This window comes from Malaclemys terrapin, chromosome 22 (genome assembly GCF_027887155.1).
Source record: "Malaclemys terrapin pileata isolate rMalTer1 chromosome 22, rMalTer1.hap1, whole genome shotgun sequence".
Lineage (NCBI taxonomy): Eukaryota > Metazoa > Chordata > Testudines > Emydidae > Malaclemys > Malaclemys terrapin.
Window position 1 is genome coordinate 8,919,841 of NC_071526.1, and position 8,043 is coordinate 8,927,883.

An 8,043-nucleotide genomic window follows, 5' to 3' on the forward strand; every position below is an offset into this window, starting at 1 on the left:
TCAAGGAACTATCCAAGATCTCTTTCTTGAGTAGTAACAGCTAACTTAGACCCTATCATTTTATATGTATAGTTGGGATTATTTTTTTTTCAATGTAATTACTTTGCATTTATCAACACTGTATTGCATCTGCCATTTTGTCACTCCATTTTGAGAGATTCTTTTGAAATTCTTCAGTCTGCTTTGGACTTCACTTATATTGAGTAATTTTGTGTCATCTACAACTTTTGCCACCTCCTTGTTCCAAATCATTTACCAAGATACTGAACAGCACAGGTCCCAGTACAGATCCCCACTATTTATGTCTCACTCCTGAACACTGATCATTTATTCCTACCCTTTGTTTTCTTTTAATCAGTTACTGACCCATGAGAGGTCCTTCTCACTTATCCTATAGAATTGTAGAAGTGTGGGACTGGAAGGGGCCTCAAAAGGTCATCTAGTCCAGTCCCCTGCACTCAAGGCAGGATTACATATAGCTAGACCTTTCCTGACAGGTGTTTGTCTAACCTGTTCTTAAAAACCTCCAATAATGGAGACTCCACAACCTCCTTAGGCATTTTGTTCCAGTGCTTAACCACCCTGACAGGACTTTCCCAACCTATACCCCCCATACTGCAATTTAAGCCCATTGCTTCTTGTCCTAGCCTCAGAAGTTAAGAACAATTTTTTACCTTCCTCCTTGTAACCTTTAACATACTTGAACTGTTATGTACCACCTCAGTCTTCTCTCAAGACTAAGGGTACGTCTACACTACCTGCCGGATCAGCGGGTAGCAATCAATCAATCGGGGATCGATTTATCGTGTAGTGTAGACGCGACAAATCGATCCCCAATCACTCTCCCGTCAACTGCTGAACTCCAGCTCGGCGAGAGGCGGAAGCAAAGTCGACGGGGGAGCCGCGGCAAACAACCCCGCCCTGTGAGGACGTGAGGTAAGTCGAACTAAGATATGTCGACTTCAGCTAAGCTATTCTCGTAGCTGAAGTTGCGTAGCTGAGGTCAATCTCCCCACTGTAGACCAGGCCTAAACAAACCCCATTTTTTCTATCTTTCCTCACAGGTTGTTTTCTAGGCCATTAATCAGTGTTGCTGCTCTGGATTTTCTCCAATTTGTCCACATCTTTCTTGAACTGTGGTGCAGTTTGACACAATACTCCAGAGTAGAGTAGAGCAGAAAAATTACTTCTCGTGTCTTGCTTACACCACTCCTGCTGATTTATCCCAGAACAGTTTGCTTTTTTTGTAACACTGTTATATTGTTGACTCTCATTTAGCTTGTCATCTACTATATAGCGCCCAGATACCTTCCCCAGCTATACAACACCCAGGTACCTTCCCACGGTCCTCCTTCCTAGGCCATCATTTCACATGTGTGCAATTGATTGTTCCTTCCTAAGTGGAGTACTTTGCATTTTTCCTTATTGCATTTCATCCTATTTACTTCAGACCATTTCGATCCAAAGCACTTACAACCCTTCCCAGCTCGGTATCATCCGCAAACTTTATAAGTGTACTCTCTGCGCCATTATCTAATCATTTATGAAGATATTGAACAGAACTGGATCCAGGAGCAATCCCTGTGGGACTCCACTCAATATGGCCTTCCAGCTGGACTGAGAACTACTCTCTGGGAACAGTTTTCCAACCACCATATGCACCCACCTTATAGTAGCTCCATCTACGCTATGCCTCCTTACTTTGCTTAAAGAGTCTTTGGTGAGGGACCTTGTCAAAGGCTTTCTGAAAGTCCAAGCACACTATATCCATTGGATCACCTTTCTCCTTCAAAGAATTGTAATAGAGTGGTGAGGCATGATTTCCCTTTACAAAAGTCCTGTTGAGACTCCCCCCCCCCCCGTGTGTGTGTGTGTATGTTTGACAGATTTGTTCTTATTCACACTTTCATCCAATCTGCCTGGTACTGAAGTTAGGCTTGCTGGCCTGTAATCACCAGCACCGCCTCTGGAGCATTTTTTAAAAATAGGGTTTACATTAACTATCCTCCAGTCATGCGGTACAAAGGCTGAATTTAGTGACCCTCCCCTACTGACTCCGCAATCTAGGACAATTCCTCAGATCTGTTATCTAAAAAGGAATGGCTGGGGTGCAGGGATCTCCCCCCCAAATCTTCTGCAGTGAAAACCAACTAAATGTATTTAGCTTCTCTGCAATGGTCTTGTCTTCCTTGAGTACTCTTAGCACTTCAGGCTTCCTGCTTCTGGACTTAAAAGAATCTATCTACTACTGATGCACAATCTTCACGGGGGGACTGATCTGGTCAGCCAATTTCATTTGAAAAATATAGAAAAAATCAGAGGTATTCACCATTTCACTAGATATTAATCAGCATCATCATTCCTGATGAAAATATTCGCCTATGCTAACCCAATAAAAGTCTTAATATGTTATTGGGTGGATTAGACTGATAAATACCACACTAAGATGTTGCAACGAACAGTAAAAACCATAGTTAGGCCTGTTGGAAGTGTTTATGGAACTGTGCAAAAATTTAAGTGTTGTAGCTGTGTTAGTCCCATGATACTGAAACAAAGTGGAGGAGGTAATTTTTCTTGGACCAACTTGTTAGTGAAAGATAAGTTTTTGAGCTACACAGACCTCTTTTCAAGACAAAGAGCTCATCTACCTCGTCTCAAAAATGACACTCGTTTAGGTACCATTGTTTCACCTCACCTACAGGCTAACAGCACCGCTTGACAGCTCCACATCTAAATATAAGCTTTCAAGTGATACAGGATGTGGGGGAGTACATTAAACTGCACAAATATGGCCCACGCTGTAGAACTGACACACACCTAAAAGGAATGTACTAAGCTGAAGCCTAGGCTGTAATTAGTGCAGTTTAACATATTTGCCGTGCCACAACAATTGGTTTTCTGCACTAAAAAGCCAGGGCAAGTATTAAGGGGTAGCAAGTAGGGCAATTGCCTAGGGCCCCTACAAAGCTGTGTTTCTCAGGCTTTGATTTCAGCCCCACCCCAGTGAGTAACTCTGGCCCTGCTTGGTGGCCCCTCTGAAACCTACTCACGAACGCCCAGGAGGTACAGACCCCTGGTTAAGAACCACTGCGTTATCCAACATGTTGTAACACGACACCAGAATAATCCTGGTCTAGGCAAACCTGAGCTAAGTCTACTGACAAAACTAAGACATGCGACTCACCACAAGTAGCAGCAATTGTGGAAAATGTAGTGAGAACAGGGTGAGATGAAATTTTACACATATTTGAGTCCTCTGTATATCAATTTCCACCACTAATGCCACCAGTGGGATCTACAGCTGGGGGTATCTGTGGCAGGGTGGACTGATTTAAATCAAGGCAATTTAAAGCATGATTTAAATCACCCAGTGGAAAGCCTGTTTAAATCAATTTGTATTTCAGTTATTTTCTAAAGAAAGTTGATATAACCATTAAAACATGTTGATTTAAAACTAAATAGAAAAGCCTTTACGCCAGATATGGTCCATCATTTTCCCCTAACTAGAACAGTACACTATAAGTAAACACGTATTTAAGCAATTATATAGCTTAATATTTTCAGATTTTTAGTAATTTATAGTCAATTTTTAATATAGCAAATGGTGGGTGACATTCATAAATTGCGTATTTACTAATTAAGTATTCAAGATTTGTGTCAAACTGCTTTAAATGGTAACTGAAATTATTTTAACAAACACACAAAACAACATAAATTTTATTTTTTATTAAAAAAAAACAAGCCCTTAATACAGTGCACGACCTATTGTGCCAATCTATAAAGCTTGATGTCAGAAACAAGATTTTCCCGTTCCTTTCTTTACATAGGAAAGCAGCCTTTAAAACTTTTGATAAAGACTTATGGATTCAGTATATTTATTAAAATGTTTGAGATTATTTTAAATTTAGGCCTTAACATATTTTGTATTAAACTCAGATTTCATTTAACAGATTGAGAAATTACAATTGAAATAAAATAAATAAATAAATAAATAAATCATTTTAATACACCCTGTGATGAATTATGAATCCCATTTTTGCCAAAGTAAATGCAGCCCTACTCCATTTGTTAGTGCTTTGTATAGTCTCCAGGTAGCCTATCAAGGAGTATAAGTAAAACCAGAACTCTTCTATCCATGCAAAACATATGACCAGATCTACATTTTTTCCTTTGCATACCCGTGTTAAACCTTTTCACGGACTTTTCTTCTATAATTTAACCATTAGATCACATCCTGGTGTTTAGGAGTTAGCATACCAAGTCATTAGAATAACTAAACATCAACGAAAGGGAATAAAATATACTACGATACTATCCAGTCAAAAGAATAGGAGACCCGGGCAGGAATGTGAAGAGGAACTGCAGGGATCCTGTTGGAAAATGGATCCAAAAGAGAACTCAAATATGGAACCTGAAAGAGTGAACCCTGTTATCCAGCTGCTTCTTCATTTTACCTGGAGAAAGAATAAAGCTAGGGGTCAGTGGTTTTGTTTTACTGGATTTTCCTAAGTATTTTAAACAAAATATCAGTGTTAGGGAGAGACGGGACAGGGTCATGGTTAAAGCCTATGACTAATCAAGAGACCAGGATTCTATTCCCAGTTTTGAAGGACTTCCTGTGCCTTATTTCCCCCCCACCCCCTTCCCATCAGTAGTATCAGGCTAATGTTGATTTTTCACAGGGAACGTAGCAAGTTGAATTCAAGAATAACTGCATATCCTGATACAAATGCACACATGGAAGTACAAATGATTTCCAAAAAGCTAAGACCGTATTGTAGGGATGCCATTCCCTCTCACCTTGCCATAATATGCAGATTAAATCATGGCCCCCAACCCCACAGCTATGGGAGACTATTTCATAGGTGTCAAGATCCTTTCTGCTTCAGGATTCCTGTCTTCCACTGCTCTGCTGCAGTACCCAAAACTAGCCAGCCTTATAATCTCCCAAAACTTCCAGTAGAGAAGACAGTCCCAAAAATTAGAGATTACTTTTTAGGTCACCTTAATCCATCCTCAATGAATTTAAACACCATGGAAACAAACTGAGCATATATATTCCAGGGTGTAATCAATGCCCCACAGTAGTGATTTATGCAAGCCCAGATTCTCATGCTTTTCAGCAAGGCAAGTTTTTTGTAGTTTCAATTTCCTCATAGCAGGTTATGATATACAGTTGACGACCACACCATAGTCACACAAGTTCAGGTCCAGTCGGTCCCAAATGCCTTAGAAGCTACAAGTCTTGAAGGCTACCTTCTGTGGGCCAAACAGAGTAATTTCCCCAGATAGCTACAGTGACATGAAACTTCTATGCTGAACTAAGGTATTTTACATCTGATTCCATACAGCTCTTGATAGCAGAAAACTAAAAGAAACTCTACATGTCTATGAACAAGTAATGGACTGTACACTACTCACCTTTTCAACTGATGCAACATGGCATCTGAAGCTAGAAGAAAACAAAAAGTTTGCAGATGAGTTGACGATTCATCCCTATTACATCAGATTTCCTTACAGTTTACTGAAGTGTGTTTTAACACTCATATCCACAAGCCTGGCAATAAAGACGCTATCTAACTGATGCAATGTCTCCTGCATGGTTTATCTCCTCAGTCACAGTCCGAAGACTCAGAGAAGCAGTAGGAATATGCAGGCTGCAGACCAGAGGCCCAAGCTTATTCTCCAACGTCGTGGAATGGGACTGTACGTCATGGAGCGCGAAAGCCTACGCTCCCGTACGCCACACGGGCAGAGCCAAGACAGCAACTTCTCCGGATGCCCACGTTGGATTGAAATAACGTACTCTAGCACTGTTTTACACTAGTCCATACACAACTGAACCACCCACCTACTTAGCTTCCCAGATGCTAAACTTGACTGAATTCCAACCCCATCAATGCAGTGGCCCAAAACCCACAATGCAAAGCACGGGTATACACCATGCATCAGTTACACAAATGTGCTAGACAGACCTTTGACCAAATGGACCACACAAAGGCTGTTTTATAAACACTGAAATGGAATGATGTAGGCGAACTAGAATTCATATTTGATCTATCTCAAAATGGAAATTTGTATGGACCAAAACAAACATTTATAGTCAGTCACTGAAAAGGCAAAGGGACGACAACATAGCTTCTAGATTTCAATTATACAAATCTATATATGCATTGAGAACACTGTTGTTGACACAAGATTTCAAATATACCACTCCACGCTCCCCCAAAAGCCTGATCCTGCAGACACACAACAGAGTACCCCTTTACTGTGAGAAAGTAGGATCACCACCTATGCTTTCTAACAGGGGGTAGTTCATGTTTAGTTACAAGTAAGTTGAACTTTGCTATCCTTGCTGAGCCTTCTACATCTCCAGGATTCCATGTTATTTTGGGTAAACTGGGCTACCATGCAGACCCAGCCCAAGCGTACAAGAAAACAATACTAGGGAGTGGAAGGGTACTTTTATAAACACACAAAATTGTAAGTGACAAGTCCTCACCTTGTGGGCAGGCGTGCGCTGCTTGCAGAGCTGCTGAAATAGAACAAGCAAACAACATGTTAGAACAACTAAGTGAATCCCTGCTCAGTCTGCCTAATGGAATTTGATGCGGTTACAGAACATGGCTTTCCAGAGTGAAGAAGCCATCTGGGTAATGTAATGTCTCCTGCATGGTTTATCTCCTCAGTCACAGTCCGAAGACTCAGAGAAGCAGTAGGAATATGCAGGCTGCAGACCAGAGGCCCAAGCTTATTCTCCAACGTCGTGGAATGGGACTATACGTCATGGAGCTCGAAAGCCTACGCTCCCGTACGCCACACGGGCAGAGCCAAGAGAGAGCAACTTCTCCGGATGCCCACGTTGGATTGAAATAACGTACTCTAGTCCATACACAATAGAACCACCCACCCACTTAGCCTCCCATATGCTAAACTTGACTGAATTCTGACCCGCTCAATGCAGTCGCCCAAAACCCACAATGCAAGGCATGGGTATACACCATGCATCAGTTACACAAATGTGCTAGACAGACTACAGGTAATGCTGTGAAAACTGAACTTTGAAGAAATGGACCACACAAAGGCTGTTTTATAAACTCTGAAATGGGATGATGTAGATGAACTAGAATTCATATTTGATCTATGTCAAAATGGAAATTTGTATGGACCAAAACAAACATCTATCGTCAGTCACTGAAAAGGCAAAGCTACAACATAGCTTCTAAATTTCAATTATTATACAGGTTTCAGAGTAGCAGCCGTGTTAGTCTGTATCCGCAAAAAGAACAGGAGTACTTAATTGGCCTCTCAGAGTTGGTAAGACAACTCCCATCTGTTCATGCTCTCTGTATGTGTGTATATATATCTCCTCAATATATGTTCCATTCTATATGCATCCGAAGAAGTGGGCTGTAGTCCACGAAAGCTTATGCTCTAATAAATTTATTATAGAAAATCATATATGCATTGAACCATAGAATATTAGGGTTGGAAGGGACCTCAGGAGGTCATCTAGTCCAACCCCCTGCTCAAAGCAGGACCAACACCAACTAAACTGAGAACACTGTTGTTGACACAAGATTTCAAATATACCACTCCATGCGCCCCCAAAAGCCTGATCCTGCAGACACACAACAGAGTACTCCTTTACTGTGAGAAAGTAGGATCACTGCCTATGCTTTCTAACAGGGGGTAGTTCATGTTTAGTTACAAGTAAGTTGAACTTTGCTATCCTTGCTGAGCCTTCTACATCTCCAGGATTCCATGTTATTTTGGGTAAACTGGGCTACCATGCAGATCCAGCCCAAGCGTACAAGAAAACAATACTAGGGAGTGGAAGGGTACCTTTATAAACACACACAAAATTGTAAGTGACAAGTCCTCACCTTGTGGGCAGGCGTGCGCTGCTTGCAAAGCTGCTGAAATAGAACAAGCAAACAATATGTTAGAACAACTGAGTGAATCCCTGCTCAGTCTGCCTAATGGAATTTGATGGGGTTACAGAACATGGCTTTCCAGAGTGAAGAAGCCATCTGGGTAATG

The 8,043-nt window shown here is 41.2% G+C and overlaps 2 non-coding genes across 2 annotated transcripts; both read right to left on the reverse strand.

Annotated features, from left to right (window-relative positions):
• Positions 1-5,586: 5,586 nt before the first annotated feature.
• Positions 5,587-5,791, reverse strand: LOC128827931 (small nucleolar RNA SNORA73 family). Its single transcript, XR_008443119.1, has one exon. It is a non-coding gene; the product is annotated as a small nucleolar RNA SNORA73 family (small nucleolar RNA).
• Positions 5,792-6,659: 868 nt separating this feature from the next.
• LOC128827929 (small nucleolar RNA SNORA73 family) lies at positions 6,660-6,866 on the reverse strand. Its single transcript, XR_008443118.1, has one exon. It is a non-coding gene; the product is annotated as a small nucleolar RNA SNORA73 family (small nucleolar RNA).
• Between the last annotated feature and the right edge of the window lie 1,177 nt (positions 6,867-8,043).